The sequence below is a fragment of the Adiantum capillus-veneris genome, chromosome 12 (assembly GCF_014529385.1).
Source record: "Adiantum capillus-veneris isolate H3 chromosome 12, ASM1452938v2, whole genome shotgun sequence".
NCBI classification, from domain to species: Eukaryota; Viridiplantae; Streptophyta; class Polypodiopsida; order Polypodiales; family Pteridaceae; genus Adiantum; species Adiantum capillus-veneris.
In genome coordinates this window covers 63,853,990-63,879,286 of record NC_140942.1, presented here as the reverse complement: position 1 = coordinate 63,879,286, position 25,297 = coordinate 63,853,990, and the positions used below count along the sequence as shown (strand labels likewise).

The 25,297-nt window shown below is 41.2% G+C and overlaps 1 pseudogene; it reads left to right on the top strand.

Moving 5' to 3' along the window:
- The first annotated feature begins 5,751 nt into the window (after positions 1-5,751).
- Positions 5,752-6,084, top strand: LOC147445832 (calmodulin pseudogene; annotated as a pseudogene).
- The last annotated feature ends 19,213 nt before the right edge of the window (positions 6,085-25,297 follow it).

Genomic DNA, 25,297 nt, shown 5'->3' with positions numbered 1-25,297 from the left:
AAAACTTCAATATCAGAGTATTTGGGTGAGGATCTAAGGAAGTGGGCTTCAATGGAGTTCAGCTTGAAGCGACGCACTGGAGAGCATGGTACAATACTCCTACTACTATTTTAGGTCAACTTGTTTGGAAGGTAATGGTTAAGTTTACTTTTTTTAACCAAATTTTAAGTACCACACTACAGTTGTCAATGAGCATAGAGGATTTTTTTTGTAGACCTCTTTTGATAGTGCAGTGAAGATGGCTACAACTTCCATTGATAGACATAGTCTAGGCTTGGAGGAGTATGTTGCAAAGTGTGAGAAGGCAAAAGGAACCATGGAGCAAACATTCAAAGATAGAGCATAAAAAATGCTCGCCATTGCAAATCCAAATAATGGAAATGGGTTCTTTTAGCTCGTCTTCAACTATGATTGGTCAAAGAAGGGTATGGTTGCTCTAACAAAGGAAAAGATCTACACTCTTGCCACGTCTCGTGTTTTAGCAGAGAGGTATGCCAAAATAGATACAATGCTAAAAATCTTGTGTTCATTCAAAGTTTTGAGTCAACTATCTATTATGATAATTGTTTTATAAGTAGGAAGACGGAGAGTTGCATATGCTTATGACAGGAAAGGTGAAGGATGAGGCAACTATAGAGATGTTTGGGGACTCCAAAAAGACATTGTTTCACATGAGAAAGGAACTCTATTGGGAGCAGCTAATAGATGAGGCTGAGACAATTGTCTAGGGGCTTTTAATTTATGATGATGTGCCTGCAGATGGTTCTGGAAAGTGGGTGAAAGAGCAACTAACAATGCATGTTGGAGTTTTCATGAAGTGTAGAAAGATCATTCTAAAGTAAAGGAGGGAGAAAAGAAACCTGGTGTTAAGGAGGCTGCCGAGAGAGTTGTATACAGGTATATTGTAATCCAAAATTTGACTTTAGAACACCATTCACAAATGCATGATGTAAAAAATAATTTGAGAACTATTTAATTGTTTATTGTTATTTATACTTAGGTGGATTTAACAACTCATTGGTGAAGGTCTCATGGATGAGGAGGGAGAAGTGGTGAAAGATTGGGCAAATGTAAGTTCCAAGGACACTATGTATCCTAAGACATGGGTGGAGAGAGGTGTACTGAATGGGAACTTGAGAGATGCCCTTGGTGGTTAGAATATCCACTTGGACAAGTGCCTCCAAGTGAGGAGCACTAAAGATATTTTCTCATGCAAAATTTTGTATATGTTTTTAAAGATAAATCTATAGGGTTTCTTAAATATCACTCCTTTCTTTTTTCATTCGGTTATATGTTTCATAGAGTTTGAAAGCATTGAGACAACTCGCACTAAAAGTCATTGAGATTATAAACCTCATGAGAACTCTCCACCAACTTCACCAGAGCCAAATGTAAGCTACCTACTACAACAGCCTCCACCTCACACCGAGTGGCTACATCTACCTCATCTCAGCTTGCGTGTGAGAGGCACACAAAGCGACGACTTGACACTGTGCATAAAGTTCAAGAAAAGACCACAAGTAAGAATAATTTATTGTCACAAACATGTGCTTGAGAAACTAATCTTATATCTTGTTTGAAATTTGTTGGCAGATGATGAGTGTTTGTCACAAATTTTGGTGGTAGACATCCACACTCTGAGCGAGGGGTCACATAGGTGGAAGCGTCGAGTCTCACTAGTCACATTGATTTTTTATGCTTTTATTACATAATGACACCTCTTTGATTCTTTTCATACAATGTTGACACTTTTCTAATGAAGGTAGTTGCATCATTATCTCACGCAGGCTCTCCCTCAGACACAATTTCTCATCTTGTGTGGGCTGATTTTCCTACGGGTTTACAAGTGGTAGATGTAGATGTGGATGATTGTCCTACATGAAACAAGATTAGCACATCTTTGATACGTGCCACACTTAGCTTTGCTGCCTTTTTCATGGCTGCTGAGGGATAGTTTGTTTGTTTGAGCCTTATGGATCACCTTCCTAAAATACACAAGGTGGGAAGGAAGGTTGGGGCTGGTCATGCATTGGACGATGTCTCTTCATGTGTAATCAAATTATTTATACGAGAATGGAGGACAAGTAAGTACACACATCTCAAATCTTAGCTTTCACCCATGTGTATGTGTTTATACTATGGAGATGATAACATGAGAAGGTTTTGTGTAGTTATAGGTTGAAACATTGGCACTAACTATGTTGTATCTTTCACCCATTTTTGTGTAATTGTATCTTTCATCCATGTGTATGTGTTTATATTATAAAGATGAGAACATGAGAATTTTTTGTATAATTGTAGGTTGAAACATTGTCACTATATAGCTTTCACCCATTTTTGTGTGAATGTAGCTTTCACCCATGTGTATGTGTTTATACTATGGAGATGATAACATGAGAAGTTTTTGTGTAATTGTAGGTTGAAACATTGACACTAAGTATGTTCTATTGAGAACATTGTAATCTTCCTCTTATTGATCGTGAGGTAGGTGAAGAGGTTGCAAAAAAATTATTCAATGCTCTAAGAAATTTAATTGTAGAGAACAAAAAGAAGAGTCCATTTACACGCACTTTGGTACATGGACACTATATTCGAAGTGGTGCAGAAAGGTCTCCTATCTTTTTTAGGTGAGATGGGAACTCATCATATCTATTTGTTGTGGTTTTAAAAAAATTCTTATTGTAGAAGATATTCTTTTGAAATTCTTTTTTGCCACAGATGGTTAGTGCGGACTTTCACGGATGAAGGAGATGCTGTTTTGGATATTTTTGCTAGATGTGGAGGCCTAGGACATGCATCTCGAGAGTTGAAGAGGCATTATCTAGGGAAAGAGCTAAAGCATGCCTTGCAGATATTGCATGAGATATGAGAGGACAAAAATGTGCTTTCTAGCTACCTTTTTTGGATTGAAAACCTACTTGTTTTTGATAACAAACACTCTTTTGAGGCAACTTTAGATTTTGTACCTTTGAAGGTTTTCATTAACTTATTTTGCTTGTGTGTGTATTTATTCATTCTTAAATCTTAAAGCTACATGTATATGATGGTGGTTACTCTGTGACTGAATATGTAGCGTGGACCAAGATCTTTTTCTTTACAAGAGACTTGCTTCTATCTTAGTGCTTATGTTTGTGAAGGATAATTAACATCTTTTCAGTTATAGTTTTTTATCTATGTTGGGTTATTCCTTGATTTTATTTCCTTGCATATAGGATGCTAATTGTTGCCTTGGGACATTTGGAGTTTGGAACAAGGGTTGTGTTTATATGAGGAGAGTCCTTGCATATATTTTGGCTTTTGTTATTTGCAATATGATTAGGTTCCCTTGGATTTTGTTGGGGCTCTTAATTATACTAAATGTAGAGCTTAACAGAAGAAATAAATAGAAGTAGTTTATTTTCAAAGACAAATGTCCTTGTTCTATATATCGAAGTTTTATTTTAGCGTTAGCCCTCATATGGAGTCTTATCATACATCGAGCAAACTTTATCGAGCAAATGGTAAAACCGACCGAGACCCACCGCAAAGATTGAACACTCGAAGCAATTGAACACTAGTTTTAGACAAGATATCCTCCCCTTTGTCCATGCTAAGGGTGTGGACCCATGGTTGTAACACATTTCATCTCTTACAGGTGCCTGACATGTGCATTGTTTTAATTGGATGACTTTCCTCTACCATATAGATCACTCTACATGGAGCATGTAAATCTTGGTAGCCCAAGTGTAGGCACACAACTATCAGTGGCGTGAGGACGATGCGTTCGTCAATCTTCTTGGAAAATTCAAGGAAAGGAATTTTGTCTGTTTGGAAAAATGATTCTTCCTGAGCACTGTCGAGAGGTGTTGTGGTCGTGCAAATTGGATGTTGGAGAAATGTGTCGGTCCTGGCTGTACTGTGGTGCTGTGGTCGATAAGTATGCCGGTTTGCAGGGATCTCTCTCTCTCTCTCTCCAATCATTGATGGCTCTCTCCCTCATTCTGGTTCTCGAGGTAATCATAACAGTGCTTGCTCTCTCTCTCTCTCTCTCTCTCTCTCTCTCTCTCTCATGCCCAATGGCAAAGCTCTCGTTGTCAATGCAGAGCACGCACAACACTGCAATCGCTATTGTCTCTGATCTGCTACAGTGATTTTGCTATGATTCAAGTATTTCAAAGCTCCTCAAACCAGTCCGCGGCACCGCAGATTGTTTTCAAGAGTTTTTAGACCTCTGCCAAAGAGAGACTAGAGAGGGGTTAGATCAAGGACCCCCACTGGTCCTCTGTAGCAGACCTTATGCATTGCTCGGCAGTTTGGAGATGCCTCATGTGGATTACACATGATGCCCCAGATGAGACTAGTGACTTATGACGACCTGTGAGTGAGAGAGAGAGAGAGAGAGAGAGAGAGAGAGAGAGAGAACTTAAAAGGAGATCACCACTCTAGCACAGTGGCAGCGCAGCTATAAGCACAGTTTAGCGGCGCCTTTGCATTTTGTGGAATTCTTGGCGGTGCCGCCATGGCCGTGCTAATGGGCTGCCCCTTTGACTCTCTAGAGCAGCTGCTTCTGGTGACCACCATCAACTCCTCTCTGCCAAACCTAACCCTAATGACCAATGCATTGTTTTAGACCAAACATTGCTCGTTTTAGACCAATGCATCCTCTGTCAATAGTCTCTTCTTCAATAACTTTAGGCTTCTGTTGCAATATGTGGTCGCGCAAGCTGGGAAAAATAGAATCTGTTTGGGAATTCAATATCTGAGTTTGGACTCCTTGGCAACCCAGGCACAAATGAAAACTTTGCCGGCTTGTCGATCTTGAATGGGCTTGCCTGAAGCATTGCATTACATAAGGATAGGATTTTTCGATAATTTATGCATTTCAAAACTCTTAAATATAGTCCACGGCACCGCGGACTGTTTTCGGGAGTTTTTGAACCTCTTTCACACACACGAGAGAGAGAGAGAGAGAGAGAGAGAGAGAGAGAGAGAGAGACTCCACGTTAGGCTTCCAGATTGGCCATGGAGCACGGTGCAGTTTGGAATTTCCACCCCAAGAAGTACGGTGCAAGCTCCCGCGCGTGTTGTGTTTGTGGAAATGTTCATGGGCTTGTACGGAAGTACAATCTGATGTGTTGAGGGCAATGCTTCCACATCTATTCCAAGGGCATTGGTATTGCAAACTATCATTGACATGCTCAACTGCAACGACCTTGGAATCTCTGACTAAGGTGGTTTTCAACATGTGGAAGGAGCATATGGACATGTAGTTTCAATTGATTAGTAGAGTTTTATTGTTTTCTATGAAGCGATCTCATGGGACCAAAACTGTTCTCCATGAATTCTCCTCTTCTCTTTCTGGGATGCTTGTGCCCAGTGTTGTGTGTAGGGGTGGATGCCTGATTGGTAATTTGTTTTGAGTATTTGCAATGTGAAACTAAAGTATGGATCTACTTGTTTTAATTGTGATCCACAAGAGAGAGAGAGAGAGAGAGAGAGAGAGAGAGAGAGAGAGAGAGAGAGAGAGAGAGAGAGGATCCGCACCTTCATAGCATGGAGGGAGACACAATTCTCCTACTTACGACTCACCATTCTTCATCATCCTTCTTCTTACGGCTCCTTATTCTTTCTATCGTCTTCTTCTGCTCCCTCTTTTGAGTGTGCCTTCTCTGGCACAAGGGCCGAGCAATTGAACAGAGAGTAGATTTTATTTTGAGTCTCTTTGAGAAAAATGGCAATGGCAATGTCACCACGAGAGAGCTTGGTATAGTGATGCGCTCAATTGGACAAAACCCAATAGAAGCAGAGCTATCAAAGATGATCAATTTTGAAGTGGATGCAAATGCAAACGGAAAAATCAATTTTCTTGAGTTCTTGAATTTGATGGCTCCCAAGATGAAGGATACTAACACTAAGAAGAAGTTGAAGAAGGTTTTCGATAAGTACTTGAATGGGTTTATTTTCTTTGAGCTTCACCATGTGATAACAAATCTGCCAGAGAAGTTGACAAATGAAGAGGTTGATGAAACAATTCAAGGGGTAGATGTTGATGGTGATGGACAAGTAAATTACAATGAATTTGTGAGGATGATGCTCTTAAAGTAGTGCTTTTGACAAGTGTAAAAGTTAAACCATGCTAAATAAAAACTTCGTTGTTGCTTTGGACTGCACCATTCTTCTTGTTGTTATAATCCACCATCATATAGAGCAGTGGTGGTTTAATTGTTTGTACACTTCAGATATGACATTTATTTATTGTTGCATGGTTTTATTGTGTGTGTGTGTGTGTGTGTGTGTGTGTGAGAGAGAGAGAGAGAGAGAGAGAGAGAGAGAGAGAGAGAGAGAGAGAGAGAGTCGGTACAAGGTTAAGAAGAGCATGCCCATCGGTAAAGTGTCTCTAGCTTTATAAGAAGAACTAGGAGGGGTATATTGAAGCTTGCAATACAACTTGTTCTAGGGCTATCATGTTGATTTTTGCATTCCTTCTCACTCAAACTTCATTTTGGATGGCCTCTATATGGGTTTGCTTAGGATGAGTTGTCTAAGAGACTCTAATGTTTAATCAAGTCCAAAATGCTGTTAGAGGTGGTAGGGCTACATAATCTCCTTGAGATTTGATTGGATTAGTTTGCTCAATTTTTAATTGCTCAAAAAAACTCGCTCGCTCTTTGGAATTGCTCCTCATATGGAAAGGAGAACATACATGTCATCCCTCCTCATGTGTTTAGAGTGGAGAAAAGCTCTCACAAAAAAGCCAATTGCCCAAAAAAACTCATTGAAGTAAGCTCACAAAAGAATATCCCCCCTTTACATCTTGGGTTGTTTTACCCCAAGGAGAGATTATTTCCACCTAATTTGCATGCTTTTTTGGACTCATATTTGGCTAGTTGTTATGACACATAAGTGTCTACAAGTGGTTTTTGTTTCATGGTTGAGCAAGAAGCAACCTACTATGGCCACTTCTACTTGTGAAACTGAGTACAGGACATTCTTCAAAGCTATGGTTGAGTGTGTATGGCTCAGATGCATTATGGATAATTTGAGTGTTGTATAGGACACTGCAAACATCATTTACACTGACATTCAAAGCGCATTGGCTCTTATGATAACCCAATTTTTCATGCTCGCACAAAGCACATTGAGGTGCATTATCACTATGTCAAGGAGAAACTCTATGACAAGGTCAACCCGTGCTTGAGTATCTCAACTTTTGTTTTGGATAGTTCAAGGCACTTAAACATATCGGCTTTAACCATTGAGGCCATTATTATCACCAAGGGCTTATCACTCTATTTTATGAGTTACGTGCATGGAATGCCAATAAGGTGGAATTGATTCCATTCAATCACCGTTTATGCTTCCACGATAACACCATACACCATCTACTCAAACAAGGATATCATTATCCACCTAATGGTCAAGGTGGATTCCACTCAATATGACCTCCACATGCACTAGAATTGTATGCTTCTTTAAGATGAGGTTATACCTAGTTTGATTATTATTAATGATTCTCTGGTTCCCGTTGTTGCAAGAGTTAACCATAGTTTTGTGACCTTCTACTCCATATCAATGAGGTTGGTATCTTTGCTTGTGTTTGTTGCATCTTAATGCATCAACATGCACCTATATCATTGGTTATATGCACAAGATTCAAAAAACCAAAGAATACCTAGTATGACTACCTTCGTTTTCGTTTTGGGAATCTGTCTCTTCTTTCAATGGAGAGAAACGATTATTTCAACGGTCTAGTTGTGAATAAGAGTCCAACTTGAGAGGATCTCCTCCTTAATCTATAGCACTGATTTTGTGTATAGGAGTGGTATTTTTGGAGGTATGACCTAGCTAATGACAAATCACTCCATAAGTGTTGATGGGAACTAATTGGACTCCTCAAACTTGTGCTTTCAAGGAAAGAAGTTCTCAATTTTCAAGGGCTGGCATTTAGGTTCACTTTACCAAGCTGCTTACAATCACTATTGGTAGCATGGTAGCCTATGCTGGACTCAACTTCTTAATGGTTTAAGTAGTTTCCTTTCAAAATCTGACTAAGGTGTTCAGATTTCCAAGGCAACACCAAGGGTTCTTAGTTAAATATTTTCTTATCATCACTAATCTCTACTTTTAGTGTTTAGCAAGTCAAAAAAATAGTAAAAATTTGGTGATATACCTTTGAAGCTTGAAATTTGCCCTTGCCCTTGAAAATCACCTCATAGTAAGCATATGATTTGGTTTTATTCTTTTTTTGAATATGCTTTGATTGAGCTTTACAAGTGGGATGCATGCAATGATTTCATACATTTAACTCTTCAGACACATGACAAGGTTATGTATGAGCAAAAGATTTTGGTACGGTAATGTGCCAGGTACCATCTTTGCAACTTGTTACTTTTCCTATTGAAACACTTATAGATCTAGAAGGTAGAATTTTATTTGCCACATGTTATTAGTCACAAGCTATGCAACATGGTCTAAGAACTCATGGAGTTTGTTTTAGCTGATGTGGAGCAAGATTTATGGGGGTCCCTCTCACTCATGTCGCGGCGTGTTTCTAGTTATCTCCACACACACAGGTACATCTCATACTTGATGGATGTCATTGTTCTTGATAGCATTATATGAGATATATTCCACATGTGGAGAATATGAGTTCTAGGATTGATAGTGGTGCTCATTTCTTCAATTATGTGTCACAACAGAGTCCCTAGATGTGCTAGTCAAATTTGTTTATTTAGACTATATTTTTCAAGCACATACAGAGTTGTCTACGGGATTTACATGTAGACTCTAGCATGGGTACGCATGCTCGCCTACCACTAGAGTTGATACGACTACGTGTAGATCAACAGAGTGAGCCAGTGGGCATAGGTTGAGAGAGTCTCTCACCTAGTTTCTTGTACATACTAGTAGTCTAGCTAGTAGGTCTCACTTATCGGCGCATTGCCTTTAAGTGGGAGATTGTTAGGGTAAAGATGCTACACCTTTGCCCGGGGTTGGATGTTCGATGTCCGGCTGCCCTCCCATTGTATATACGTACTTTATTATTCTTTATATACGTAAGAATAAGGAGCACCTCACTCACTTGAGTCACTTCCTGAGGTTGCTCCACCCACATTGCCTTGTGCTTCTCCCCTTCCCCACACGCACTGCACCGTGCACACATGTACACATCCGCGCACATGTGCACTCACTCTCCTTGCTCTCTTCTTCTTGAAGCCGAATCCAGTCATTCTGTGTAGGAGCTTCTAGGAGGTATGGAGCTGCTCCATTAGCTTGATATATGTGATTCTTGTCAAAGCTTCTGGAGCTGAGAGGTAGGTGAGCTTGGAATGTTTGTTTTTCTTTGTCAATAATTCAAGCAGGTATTGGGAGTGGTCGATGGTCAGTGGCGTGGTTTTCTTGTAGGTCTAGGTGTACATCATTGTTATAGTATGGTTAAGTGTGGTGTACCTTCCTGGCCATTTGTCGTGGATATAGAAGAATTGCATGAACATGCGGGTGGGTAGCTCCACTTCTTAACATGTCATATTTGCAAAGGTGGCAATGGCTCCCTTTTTTGCAAACACTTCTATCCCCATTTTCATCTTTCCTTTCATAATTGCTTCTTTGTTCGATAGTTTTAGGGTGGCTTCTGAAATCAGTTCAGATGTGATCTTAACTTGGACTTTGTCATTGTTGAGGGTAGATATTTTAGATGTTCCCTCCTCTCTGATGGTGGTGTAGAGCTCGTGGGCTCTTTGGATGTTGACTCCGCATGGGGGCAAGTGGAAATATTTGAACAAGTCTGCCTTTTCCAAGGCTTCTTCAATTGGCCGCTTGCTCACCAAGTTGTAGGCCTCTTGGAGGATCATGGGAATGGTGACCACATTATTTTTCGTGTCCCTGTATGTTGTTTCATAGACCGCTGCTCCTTTGAGCTTGAGTCTTTCCCTCTCTATGTAAGTAGAGGCCTCCTTGAGAGATTCTTTGAGCAAAGTAAAGGGTGGAATTTGCTCAAGCTTCTTCTTATGACTCATTCTCTTCTTGCTGCTTTTAGCTTCAAGCTTCATCACTCATGTGGACAGTTGTTGTAGTTCAAAGATTAATTAGAGACTGAAGTAATGTATCCTCATTTTTCATGAAGCTAACTAGTTTATTAATGTCCCAACAGTTCAGAACTTATGTATAAATGATGCAGTTTCTCAACAATTGAAATATTTCAATAGAGAAAAATTTGTGTTTTTTGCTCAGACCTATGCCCCGATGAGTTCTTTAAAGTGTTGACTACATGGACTAGATCTTCACTACTTCTATTGGTTCCAACTTCCAAATTTTATTTGATGTGATTTGGATAAGGGGTTTAGTTGTAGTCCAGGTTTTAGTCATGTACTTCGAGTGTTTGGCTCCATAGTTGATGTAAATGTGATTTTTTTTCATTTTCGCTTCATAGGGATGTTTTATATGATTCTTCAATCCTATAGTTTAGATTGCTTCACCTCTGCACTTGCTCACAACACTTTGCCAAAAAAAATTACGATTTTTTCCTCTTTTTTCACATGTGACCTTTGTGTGCCACCAGACTTGGTGAGTTTTCTTCTTACACTACCTAGAGACTATCCCTTCACTTGCATGCTAATTTTGATTATTGAACCATGGGTTAAGTCACTTCCAAACACTATGCTCAGTTTTAGTTTTTTTGGAGGGATCTACAGTGTCCCACTAGGTGTGATAGTCTTGAAATGGATCTTGATCACCTAGGATGTGATCTGTATTTCAAATTCCACTTTTAGTTGCAACTTGACTCTACCATACAAAAATCATGATTTTCTCACCATTTCCTGCATTTGGCTTCTGAACCATGTGAAATGCATGCCCGACCTTATACTTAGTGTTTGTAAGTTGGCTAATGACAATGATTTGTAGTTGGACTTACTTCCACTAGTTAGGTAGGCTTAGGGTTAGGGCTTGTGCATGGGAAATGTGGTCATAAAGCATCTCAAGTCTCCCCAATTTAGTTGATCTCCTTCAAGAGTGGATCTTACCCCTAGTTGGACATGGGGCCAAGTGTGCAACTCACAACACCACATGGTTCAAGGTAGTGAGAGAAAAAGGTGATTTTTTCACTACCTAACACAATAATGAACTTTCTCAACTAAGCAGGGATTCATACACAATTATGCACTTATTTCAAACATTTCTATGATAACTTATCGTTGAAATCATGGCCAAGTGGACCATAGGGCCACTATGTCCTCCAAAAAGATCCTTTGACTTTGACATCTGATCCCTCGACTTTGTGTAGTGCAACACACCATTCCACATTTCTTGTGAACAGTGTCTTGAATCTCTTGGTGAGTTCTCACCCATTTCACCCTTCCATTACTGCCTGCATTGATTTTGGTAGTTTCTCAAGCTAAATAAGATTTTCCATTGGGAAACCTTGAAAGTTGATTGGCTTGATGCCTCGAAGCTATTGGTCAAGTTTGGGTTCAATCTGACAACTTGCAAAATCACGATTTCTGTTGCAGGGTTTTTCTAGCATACCAAAACTAACTTTTGAAGCTGGAGAAGTGTACGTTAGTCTACCTAAAATTGACCCTCCCTTTGATTTTCTTGGTAAATGGTTGTACCAACTCGCGTAGTAGTCGTTTTTGGGTTTGGGTCAGGGCCTAGGTCTAACCATTCTTTTCCCCCATCGGCTTTAGCATGCATTGGCGTCAAACAACAGCGACGTAATAGGTATGGAACATACCTCTCATGTCCTGATGTCAAGGCTCAAAGTGTGTAGGGCATGGAGATTATGAGAACAAATGCTCCAAAGTAGCTCTCTCTCTATCTCTCTCTCTCTCTCTCTCTCTCTCTCTCTCACACACACACACACACACACACACACACACACACACACACACACACACACACACACACACACACACACACACACACACACACACACACACACACACACACACACACACACACACACACACACACACACACACACACACACACACACACACACACACACACACACACACACACACACACACACACACACACACACACACATTATTGACATATACACCTTCACGTTGAAAAAAACCTCACATCCGGTCGGACATCACCCACTAACTTTCCTCACATTTAAACATATATAGTGTTACATTGAATTACTTACTTAAGAAAACATCATGCCAGCAATGTTGTACTAATTTTCACCATGATGCAGGTAACTACATCACTAGGGAACGAGTGACGAGATGGACAAAAGCTGGAAGCAGATACCAACCCAGTTTTAATGTGATTTTTTCATGAATAAATAGCTTCAAGGCTTCTTGTAATTCTTTTTGGATTGCAACGGTTCACTTTGTTTGTGAGTTGTTCTGAAGGTGTACAAAATCTTATATCTATATTAAAAAGGCAGGAGAGGGTTGCCATGTGGCAGCAAATGCTCGCTCACAGCAATATACCCTCCCTTCCGACTAACGACGCCCCTTGCCAGCTCGGCACTAAAATGACATGCCCTCTCTTGCTCTCTCAGCGCCCTTGAGTTGCGGGCAGGCACTCGCCGCCCCCTTGAGTTGTGGGCAGCCCCCCCCCCCCCCCCCCCCGCCTTGCAGCTTCCTCTCTCCTCTCGGATTCGTAGCGCAGAGCCCTTGGATTGCGGGCTAGTCTTATATCTATATTAAAAAGGCAGGAGAGGGCTGCCATGTGGCAGAAAATGCTCGCTCACAGCAATAGACCCTCCCTTCCGACTAATGACACCCCTTGCCAGCTCGGCACTGAAACGACACGCCCTCTCTTGCTCTCTCAGCGCCCTTGAGTTGCGGGCAAGCACTCGCCGCCCCCTTGAGTTGCGGGCAGCCCCCCCCCCCCGCCTCCCAGCTTCCTCTCTCCTCTCGGATTCGTAGCGCAGAGCCCTTGGATTGCGGGCTAGTCTTATATCTATGTTAAAAAGGCAGGAGAGGGCTGCCATGTGGCAGCAAATGCTCGCTCACAGCAATAGACCCTCCCTTCTGACTAATGACGCCCCTTGCCAGCTCGGCACTGAAACGACACGCCCTCTCTTTCTCTCTCAGCGCCCTTGAGTTGCGGGCAGGCACTCGCCGCCCCCTTGAGTTGCGGGCCGCCCCCCCTCGCCTCCCAGCTTCCTCTCTCCTCTCGGATTCGTAGCGCAGAGCCCTTGGATTGCGGGCTAGGCTTGATTTAAACGAGACTCAAGCTTCCACAAGAGCTTTCTTGCCTCAAATGTTCAAGTTGCTGCGACCGCCTCCTCTCATCTCTGCTTCACTCTGCGCCCTGCGCCCCCCCCCCCCCCCCCCTTCGTTCACAAGATGACTCCCTTGGCCTAGGGCGCCATGTTGGTGCTCTACAGTGCACGCATGTGCAGTCCCGGCATCACCACCTCCCTTCCAGTTCCCAGCTCCCTCACCACCATAGCTGCACAAGAATCCTAGCCTGGCCTCAACTATCCCCCTGTCGTACAGGCACTAGACGAGGGCTGCTCCTTTGATAACTGCAGCGCACAGATGAGTGCGCCATTGGCCGGATGTGAATGCTCACTGTATGCAGAACATGTTTAGAAACTTGCAGCGCGTGAGTTGGGGATTGGGATGTGAATGCTCACTGTAGCTAGCTTTGCGGAGCAGGTTTAGAAACCTGCAAAATAATTAACAAGCTATTGCCTATTGTAGTCTACACCTCATCAACGGGATTTTGATTGCTGCAACCTAAACAAATTAAGGCTAGAGAGTTTTTTCTTCTTGATTTTTGCAACGAGTTGCTACGGCACTCTCTGTAGAGCGGGACAATCAATTGTTCAAGGTGAGTATTGCTTTTGTTAGAAAAGGGTTTGGGATATTGTTGATCAACAAAGCTCTCTCTCTCTCTCTCTCTCTCTCTCTCTCTCTCTCTCTCTCTCTCTCTAAGAAATTAGAACATAGTGCTGAACTGGTGGTGCTGCTACAAGGATCCACTCCGAAGGTCACCTCCGACACCTGCTCTGCCCAAGGCCACGTGTCGACATCAGATTTTAGCTTTTAATTTACTTCACTTTATTTTGTAACCAAACATTGTATTAGATCCACTAAGGTTATATTCTCATCGGCCATAATTTTGGCCTTTTGAAGACGGTTAAAATCCACCAAGTTTGTATCAATTTGCTCTCATTAGTCATTTTGGACTTTTGAAGAGGTTAATATAACATTTCATTTCATTTCTCATTCTCTCTCACTCTCTCACTCACACACACACACAAGGCTGCACACAAGTCCCTTTTTTTTCTCAGTGATTTGAAACACTCTCTCTCTCTCTCTCTCTCTCTCTCTCTCAACGCCTGATGCACGCATCCTTAGTCACTATTGTTCATTTTAGCTTTTATTTTCCTTTAGTTTATTTTGTACCCAGACATTGTATTAGATCCACTAAGATTGTATCAGTTTGCTCTCATCGACCATCTTGGCCTTTTGAAGATGGTTAAGATCCACCATGTTTGTATCGGTTTTCTCTCACACGAAGAGAGAGAGAGAGAGAGAGAGAGAGAGAGAGAGAGAGAGAGAGAGAGGCCGCCGAAGGCGGCCGGCCATACTAGTCTATGAATAATGCTAAAGCTATGAGTAATTTCCAAACCTTTGAATGTTAAATACAAGTAATAACAATAGTGACAAGTAATAATCAGGTACCAATTTATGATAGATTTGAGTGTAAACGCATTATTTCATAAACTTCTGGTCAAGTATTTGGGAGGTAATAATTAATAGAGTAGAAAAATGGTTCTTTCTTGTATAAATTGGCTTTTTTGGAATGGCTAAATTTTGAAAAGGAAAAAAAAGGAGATACTAGGTGGTTCTCTATTTTTTATATGACGTGGAAAAGCTTCTTCACAATACAATTTGTTCTTTATTGATGTTAACCTCATGTGAGGATAAAATACGGTGATCATTTGAGACGTTTTTTGAAAAAAGTGGTAAGATACAAAGGAGATGTTGTTGAAATTTAAAAAATTTATGGATCATATCTTTAACATAGAAGAGCGAAGAAAAGAGGTCACAAATAGGGACCACAATCTTTTCAAAAAACACACAGTTTTTATCAGGGTAGCAATAGTTTTTTCCATATATAGACCATAACAAATATAGCTTAGTTGACTGAAAAAAGAGAGATTGGTGTCCTCATATGAGGTTATCTTTTGGAGAAGAAAGTTTTATAAAATACTGTCAAGGTTTTAAGAATGGCGTCGAAGAAAAAATCTAAGAATACATCTCTCAAATAAGCATCAAGATACATAATATTGGTAACCATAGGTCCTAGCCAGAGATAAATGGATTACCATAATCATTTGGGAAAGCAACCGTCACATGGGTAACAAAGTAAGATAGTTGTCTCATACATAGGAAGTTAACCAAGTGTTTCTATTTCTTCTGCTAATAGGGATAGAGACAGATGGCTCGGATGAGCATTACCCTGGACCCACTTAAACCGCAACAAATTCGAGACAAGCTTATGGATGCACATAGTGGGCAGAAGAAAACCATACCAGTAGCAATCAGAGACCCTATCTCCATACACTACAAACCTCTCAATTTTTTCAAAGACCGTAATAGACCTTACTTGCATATGCGAGCTAAAGAAACATAATATATATAGGAGGGTAGTTGGGTTCTGGGATGTGATAATGATAACAAGAAGTGGGGTTTGCTTGGATACCTGTCACCCATAAAGTAAAAATTAGTTCTAATTAATTGTACTGGTGGTTGGTTGGCAGGTAAAGATGCCCCCTTTCATCTTGTAGGAGTTCCGGCTAAACCTCCTATTTTGTCATGTATCAAATTATCATGTAATGGTTTGTTGACGTACCAAGGAGTTTACCAATTTTTGAAAAATTTGGAATTTTGTCATTGAGTACACATTATGTTTTTCTCATAATTTAAGCAGTATTTAAGTCTCTCAATACATGATTTTGAATGATGGGATTTTAAATTCAAACACACACATTTTTTCCTAGGATACCTTTGGTCGGGTATCTGTCATATAACTAAGAAAATTTAGTACTATTATGAGAATTTTAGAAAAAAAACATATTAATTGTGTGGTGTTGCTTCATGCTTTTTTGATTCCGTCCCTCCCTTGTTTGGGGTATGGAGTAGAACAAGACATTCCTATCCCACCGATTGGTACGCAGTGTATAATTTCTTGTTTCAAAGGAGTGGAATTCCACAAAAAGCTTCTAGATTTTGAGAAACAAGCTATAGTTACTCATTCTGTCTCTGTTTTGAACACGGCTTCTGTCAATGACTAGCTCTCCTTGCTTACTTTATCTAGGAAAGAGAAGGAGAATCTTTTAGAGACGTTTAATTCCTTCCTTTTGAAATTACCCGTTATTGATGCACAAGATACTGCAGACCTTGATTTCTATTTCACCTTTTTGCCCATTATTGTCAACAAGTTGTATTTCATCAATAACATCCCTGCTATCTCTATAGAAATTAGACACCCCAAACAGGTTATTAATCCACTTTTGGATCTAGACCTTCTTGAAGAAGAAGAAAAGGAAGTCCTCACCTTTTTGTCTGATTCTAATAATCTGCCCCCAAAAGGAGCAGTTTCTAAACTATTTTCAGAAATGATCCCCTTCTACCACGTAGACAAATTGAATTAGATGCAGTTCGACTTGAACATAATCTTTGGGACTATGAAATTTTGAACCATCATCCACCATTTACTATATCTTCTCTAGGATTACTATGCAACATCCCCATTGATATTGTGGAACAATATAGAACCCTAGCCCTACACTCCAAGCATCTCTTAATCCAGGATGTACTCTTCAAGCTCAAGAAAATCAAACTATCGGATGTGGACGGTAAAAGATGTTATAGTTCTTCAATTATTGCTCGCACCAAAGGACTCTCTCTTATGGACAGAGCAAAAGATCAAAAATGATTTCTAAGGAATTGTTGGAATTCTTATAGGCCATTCCTTAAGTGCCAATGCAAAAGGGTGGATCCTACTTCGAGTTTTTCTTTGTCAATCATTTGGTTTGATCAATTCATGTGGTATGCGTTCCAAAAATACCAAAATTCTTCAATTTTCATCAGGGCCAGCACAAGTCTATGCCTTTATAGCTTGGATAGCATCGTTCCCTACAAAATTGAGATATGCAATTATTATCTATTATCATTTTCATGGGCACATGTTAGAAGTAGCCAAGGGATTGGTCCTATACACATCTGGGACTCCACTCCTACAAAAACTGCATAATACACCAATTTCCAACACAATCAAGACCTTACTCAAACCCCCAAAAGTAAAAGTACAACTAAAGAAGATTACACACACTTCAAGTAGTATGGCTTCTACAAGTAAGCAACCAAGGTAGTTCAAAGGATTTGAAGACTACGGGGATACTCCAAAAGTGTTGGAATACTGAAATTTTGAAGATTAGGTACGCTCACTTACCATAAAAAATAATGGTCTGTTACATTTTGAACGCAAGGTTAAGACTTTATGGATTTTGTCGATCCTAAAGTGTTTTTCCAAATGATAATAAATGATTTTGATATTAATAAAGGATTGTCTATGTTACGAGTTTGTTTTGGTTGGAAATACACCAAGAACCTTAATCATACTCTATACAAACCAACCTCGGTTTTTGCTGAGGAGTTTGAGGACACCCAAGAATGTGGATACTTAACTCATAAACGGTTTTCAATTTTTTTTTGTAAACTTTGAACCATTTGGAAAACACTTAATCACTACAGACCCAAACTTATCATGCACATATTCTTTAAAGAATTTATCAAAAAGGGATTAAATCACATCCCGTTAGTGCTTGTTAACCCTATCATAGTGATAAAAGAACTTAGTAGAGCATGGAGATCTTTATGTGTCCTTATAGATTGTGACGACAATAAGTCACATCATAACTACATTCAAAGTTGCATTATTGGAACCTTTATGCAAAAATTTCCCTTTCATAGACAAAACCAAACCCCTTGGTTTAAAAACACAGATTTGATGGATGAAATTCATTATGTTTTGAAGTATTTTTTTATTTGTGGGTTGGATAAATCGTCACAAACTCCAATTTTTATATGTTAAAAACTTATTCGGCTAGCAGCAAGAAGAAGATTCGAGTCTCTTGAGTTCAATCTCCAATCCTCAAACGAAGAAGAGATTTGTCAAGCCATAAGTTCTTATACTCAAGAAATTGGGATAGAAGAACCAACAGAAAACTCTCTCCCGTATCTTATGGGAAACTTTGAAATACACAAGATGGAGTTGAGATGGATCACCAATGCGCACAAGTGTGTATATACTCCTACTACAACTTTCATCACCAAACTGCTTAAGGGGTTACTAGAGGGACTTATTGAATACACTGAAAACATACATCATATACACCTTTTCTGGGATACAAACTATATATTGATGATCAATAATCACTATGATTTTTTGGTTAATCTACCAAAACATATCACAAACATCCATTCCTTTGACATAATAGCTTGTTATAAGGCCATTCCTCATAAAGGCACACATGGCCTACTTGAGGTATTATCTAACATTGCTAAGCTCATTAAAACTATTGGATATCATGGTTTTTAAAAAATAGATTACGAAGAGACTTTTTTTCCCACTTGTTGTATGACTATTGCGAGTTTTCTATGTGCATTGGTAGCTCATTTTGGTTGGGATGTACATCAATCAGATATTGTTACTGCTTTCTTGAATGGTGACACGTTTGAGGAAGTCTATGTAACGCACCCTCACAGTTTTGTTAAGAAAGGACAAGAGGATAAAGTGTGCAAATGTAAGAAAGCTTTGTATGGGTTGAAGCAATCTCCTTGTGCTTGGTATGAGAAAGTTGACACTCATTTGGTCAAAAGAGGCTTTCGTAACATTCCAATAGAAAGCATTTTATATGTAAAGTGTGAGGGTGTTGTACTTCTCATTGTTATTCTTTATGTTGATGATTTGTTGTTAACCCTCACGGCTCACGGACACCCTATTACCTACGATGGACGTTGTAACCTACGGCGGACATTGTATTATTTATTTGGTAGAGTCAGGTACCGGGCTTGTCGGTCCAATAGGAAAAGGGTAAGAGTGATCGCCGATGAGAGGCGCTCTAACTGGAACATTCAAGGGATTAGTTGGCTAAGCATGGGTGCCCAAGCGTGAATGGGGCGAGCTCATATAAAAGTCAACTAAACCTAAAATTCACTCATTCTCTCATTTGTGCAATAGAAGAGTGCTCTTGCTCCATCTCCATCTCCATCTTCTTCTTCTTCACCTCCTTGTGTATGTGTGTATGTGTGAGAGAGAGAGAGAGTGTATGCGATTGAGCATTGCGACGACGGCACGGCGGCGCGAAGCGGTTGAGCGCGGCGAAGCGGCGGCTCCTTCTTCTTCGCGGCGAGGACTCCTCCACAAAGCAAGCGTAGAGCGGTGAGTGACACACCATCGCCTTCTTTGAGCTTACTATTTTAGGCTTGTTGTGTGCTTGGAGCCATTTGTGGCTCGCACACGGTGTATCGGCAAGTTCCTTGCATTGACACGTGCGACATACGTGCACATTTTTGGCGCCATTGCCGGGGAATGCCGTGCATTAAGTTTGAGTAGCACTCTGTGCTTCTCCGTGGTGCAATTTCAATTATAGGAAAGGTAGGGAAAGAGTGTGTGTGTGTTGAGAAGAGGGATTTGGTGTTATAATGTGTGTTTTTTCTGTTAATGGAGATTTCAAAGGTACTGTGTTTATTCTCTGTGTATTAAGGTAGTTAGTTAGTTTTTTAATGGAGATTTCAAAGGTTCTGTGTTTATTCTATGTGTATTAAGGTAGTTAGTTTTCTGTGTACAGTAAGTAGGAAGTAGATTAGTGAGAGTTAATAGAGTGTGTTAGTGTGTAAGAGTAGGTGTATTAGTTAGAAGTAGGTAGATAGAGTGTGTGTGTGCTCTCGCGCAGGCCGCGGCAACCAATAAATTTTTTAAAAAAATAAAAAATTTTAAAGGTAGGACCGGGATCGGGAATATCTCCCAGACCCAAGCCCAAGCTCACGCTCAGGCCTAGGCCTCAGTCGCCTTTTAAAAAAACAAATTTTAGCTTCACACGTAGCTAAAAATCGATTTTTTGAGGTCCAACGAAACGTCACATGTCTAAAAATTGTGTTGTAAAGCACACAGAGACCCTCTAAGTGATACGCTCATTTCGAGCTATCACACACTTTAATAAAAAAACATCAAACATAAGAAAAAATCAAGTAGAAAACGGGGTGCAAAACACCCACAAAACAAAGCAAGTAACCTTTGAGGGTACTTGCCGACACTTGTAGGGCACCCAAAGCACATGTATCTACGCTCTGGTCGTATGCTAGAGTCCGAACAACTAGCTAGTGCTTTGATTTACGGGGGTACTCACTATCCTTCCACGCTAGGGTCTACGCCCTCGGCGGGGACCCAAGGTAGTGCAACCCAAGACCCAAATATAGCGGCTAGCGACTCTTCCTCTAACTACGATATTATAGAAGAGAATTTACACAAATCCCCGGGGGAACAAATGAAACCGTGCCTAGCTGGGCCCAACAACCTGGAACTAGTGTTTTTAGCCGTTTGATGGAAACTTTTAGTAGAGCTACGCGCTCTGAACCTACGGCTAGTGAAGTAAACGAAGGGGGTGGGGAAGTAGAATCACCATTCACATCTCCTGTAGACCCCACACTCCCTCAGAGTGTCCACGTGGACATTCTACCTACCTCATTTAATGAGGGCCCTACCGAGCTACCACCTTCCAAAGTCGCCTCTAAGGTAGCGGTGACTAAAAGTCAAAACACGGGAAGGAACATTGCATCCACCTCACGGCAACCCTCTAGTACACCAAGTTTGGATGGGGTATTTCTCAATTAAAATTGGGAATATGACCTACACACGAAGACTTTGACCGACCTATACATGGGCTACACATACCATGTGGGTTGGTTATAAGTTGTACAATCCACATCTAGTGCCACTAGTCTAGAGGAACAACAACACATGATCTGCAATGTCATCCATAGGATTATCCAGTCCGAGAGGCAAAATCGAGGAATAAACATACCTTCGACGGGTCCTATGCGATTTTTAGACACGGGCAAAGGGAAACAACCCACTCTATCACAAATGGAGACTCCCCCAGTGAGTCCCATCGATCCCCCATATGTTGTTTCGCCAGGGGTCTCTATGCAATCTGACCCCACAAGTGATAGCTTTACTTTTCCAAGTCTAGCTCATCTTTCCCTTGATGACACCACGACTACCATGCCTACCCCAATGATGGGCATGCCAAGAAACACGCCATGGACCTCGTTTGTTAGTAAAGCACCGCTACATGGTAGCTCAATTCCTGCAATAGTACCTACAAGTGCGAACCAATCGTATGCACCTATGGGTCCAAGTACTCATGTAGTCCCTACCCCTCCCATTGTTTCAACTACCTATGCTCCACAACCACAATACACAAGTTCTTATTTCCATGGGACTATACCGGCTAGCATTAGCATGTCACATCCGACGTCTGCTATGCCTAGGGCCACTCATATGAACTATGGACCACCACATGGCACAACATCGTACCCAACATGGAACCCAAGGGCTTCCTATGCGCCAAGCCCAATGCCAATACCTACTCCACATGTAGTCTCTGGAGCACCTTCACCCACGGTGCCTGCTCACTTAGGTGACTTGGCAACATTTGCTCAAGCTATTGGTCGATCTATTGCTGAGAATATGCGTAACACACCTGATAGAGAGCCTAGAAGCAAGGTAGTACAAATAGCCAAGCTCACACAAAAATTTAGTGGAGATAGGGATGTGAGAAAGCATATCGAAGTGTTTGAACAAATATGCGATTCTCTAGGAGAACACAATGACCTACATAAGAGCAATGCTTTAAGCCTAACCTTAAGTGGAAACGTTGGGGATTGGTATAGAACCCTAAGGGTGGAAGAAAAAACGATTTACCCTACTCTTAGGAGACTGTTTTTGAAAGAATACATACGAGAGGGAGTACTTTGGGGTGTAGCCTCTCAGCTCCAGAAAGCCCAACGAGAGGAAGGAGAGTCGGTGACAGACTTTATAAGTCGCTTGAAGCATTTGAACTCTCGTTGTAATCCAAATGAGCGCTTCAACAATAACCAATTGCTTGATAGATTTATTAGGGGATTACGACATGAGGATATCTACAATGGCGTAGTCATTAGAGGTATCACCACTTGGGAAGCAGTCACCACCAATGCGATCCAATTGGAGGATAATTTAATGATTCAAGGAGAAAGAGTGTCTGTTGAGCCTAAAGCTATTAGCTCACAAGCATCGGGGCATCAGCCAATGACCCTAAAGCCTATTGCTAAGGAGCCAAAGATATCTGAGATGACTTTAGCAGATCTCACCAAGGCTATTCAAGAGAGTCTTAGAGACAATCGTGCTCCGCAAAACAATCATATGTATCCAAGAAGGGAGCAACAATGGTGCTCAGTATGCTATGGACCGCATAGTACCAGTGAATGCCCTACTTCTAGAGTAAAATTCAATGGGAACTGCAATGCATGTGGAAGGTATGGTCATCCAGCTAAGGATTGCATAGTATTTAAGCGCGCGATGGCCAATAGACCAACCTTAGCATGGACAGACACACCTCGAGTGCCTGCATTGATGCCGGACCCACCTCTTGAACAAACAGCACAACACATGGTCCCTAGGGCCCAAAATGTTGTTCAAACAACACCCTTACCACCTCCAGTGCTAAGACCGCAACCACCACATCCGAGAATCACTTCTGTGAATCAAGTGGGTTGTGAGTCATCTATTTCTTGTTTGGAAGGCTATGAGGAAGATATAGATCCTAATATCGCCTATGGGATGGATGTGCTTGAAGAAAGTCCACAATACTACATGGAGGACTATTGGGGACAAGTCAAACCTGTATATCAAGTAGCTGCTCTTGCGGCAAGAGGCCAAAATATCAACTACACTGCTAAGAGACCACCTCTTCAATGCTTTGAGTGTGGAGGTCCACATCATGTAGCCGAGTGTCCTATTAGGCTACAAAAGAACGCCACACTAATGCAAGCCAATCAAGTCAGCACGTCTACAATGCCGATACTCATGTGTAATCGATGTGGCATAGATCATTTGATTGCCCAATGTCCAAATAATCCAAATGCACCGAAGATCATGCCATTAAACTTGATTGAAGTTACCGAGGAGCCATCACCAAGTACACCCGTGGTACCACACGATCGATGCTCCAAAAACAAAATTATATTCTTGAGGAAAGAGACACAGCATCAATTGCCCAATCTCAGAAAAAGAAGAAAACACGAAGAAAGAGATCGCAAAAAGCAGCAAAGTCAGATCCCAATTCAAAGACCAACATAGGGACTGGTGATGACCCCGTATATATGAACAACGCTGAAGAAGATTCTGATTCAGGTGAAACCATGGAGACGAACACGACCACTAACATAGAAACCAGCAAGGAAGATCTTCATGAGCCACAATGGCCAGGATCCAAAAAGAAGATAGGAACTTACCCAAACCCTACAGAGGAGATTGAGCGAGTCAAGCAATTAAGGAGTTTGGTAGAAGATACCCAAAGGGATCTAGAACCACCGTGTTCCCTACGCAACAACAACCTCACCAAGTCCATAGACCCTTGGACATACCTAGTGTCATCCAAGAAGAAAGTGACTTAAAGTCATGGGAAAGTGGGCGTACTCACTTCTTGATGGAAAGAATTTTTACAGAGGGACTACCTGATCCTATCGAAGAAATGAAGATCCCATCTTCCCCACGTCAAGGGACTCAAGGCCAAAAGGTGCCGTTAAACATTGCCAAATTGATGGATTTCATGTCTTCAGAAGTTAGAACCACCATCATGTCCAAACTATATAAAGACCTCGAGCTAGTCTCAGCTCTTTGAGCCTTCCTCAATGGAGAACTGAAGTTTGGGCTACCACAATTTGCACAGATGGATGGAGCTAGGGAGATGCCAATAGAGGAGGAACACTTAGATCCACAACCCAACCTAGATGAGAACCTTGTTATAGAAATACATGTTAACAAGTTGGGACAATACTTTGAGGGTGATGAATCCAATGCGACCATACCAATCACTACTAAGGGATTAATTGTGAAGGGAATCCTTGATGGTGGCGCTGGGGTTAGCATTGTGACTAAAAATTTCTGGGAAACTATGGGGAGACCTCACCTTGCGACCACAACCATAGTAGTGAAGATGGCCAATGGGTCTATTGTTAAACATATTGGGATGCTAGAAGATCTCAAGATCAAGTTCTTTGGACATAAAATAAGAGTTACCTTCATTGTTATGGATTTCTCCAAGCACACTATGGCATCGGAGATGATCTTAGGACGTCCTTTCATGAGGGAAGCAAAAATGGTGCATGACTGGTCTAAAAACCATGTCTACTTGCAGTTCCAAGATTCTGTCATTCGAGTAGATCTTGTGACTGGTCGAGCACATCCTCTAGGAAACAGGTTTATAATTGATCATAGATCTGACACCAAAGTTCACTCGGCCCCATTGCAGTATTGTTACACGTGTAAAGCGGACACTGATGTTGGGGAAGATTTTCCTTATATGGATGTACTACCTGGGATGACTGAGTCGGACAATGTGGATTGGGTCCACCTAGCAGCAACCATAGACACTTGGGGAAACAGGGGGACGACCTGGGTAACACCTGAGGGGGATGAAATGCCACCACACGTACCCTTAAATATGCTACAAGCAATGCATATAACTTTTGACAAGACTCATCCTCATATGACAAAGAAAACATACAAGTGGGTCCCTAAAGCTTCTTTAGCGACCATAGCTAGTCCTAAAAAACAAAAGGCTTGTAAGAAACATCCCACTCGCTCCAAGAAATGTAAGGAAACGTGGCGTTGGATTCCTAAACGACTATTGGAAGCCCAAGGATACTATGAAGGAAATGATCAAATCTGGGTGCCCAAACGTAAATTGTACTCTTACCTGTCACCGGGCCCATGTGAGCTCAATCATGTGGCTCCAAAACAAATTGAAGATCGTGGAAAGAAAAAAATCATAGAATGCGACACACCTACTCCAGAGCTAGTTTGGGTACCAAAGAAAGAACGATTTGTTCCACATAGCTCAGGAACAGGGAAAGCAAATGAAGCTTCTTGCTCTTCATGTAGTTCCTATACGGAAATAGAAGCTTCGATACAACCTCCACCTACCATTGTACATATCCATACAAGCAAGAAAGAGTTTACACCTCCCGTTGTAAGTTCACCACCTACAACGATGTTGCAAATAAAATCA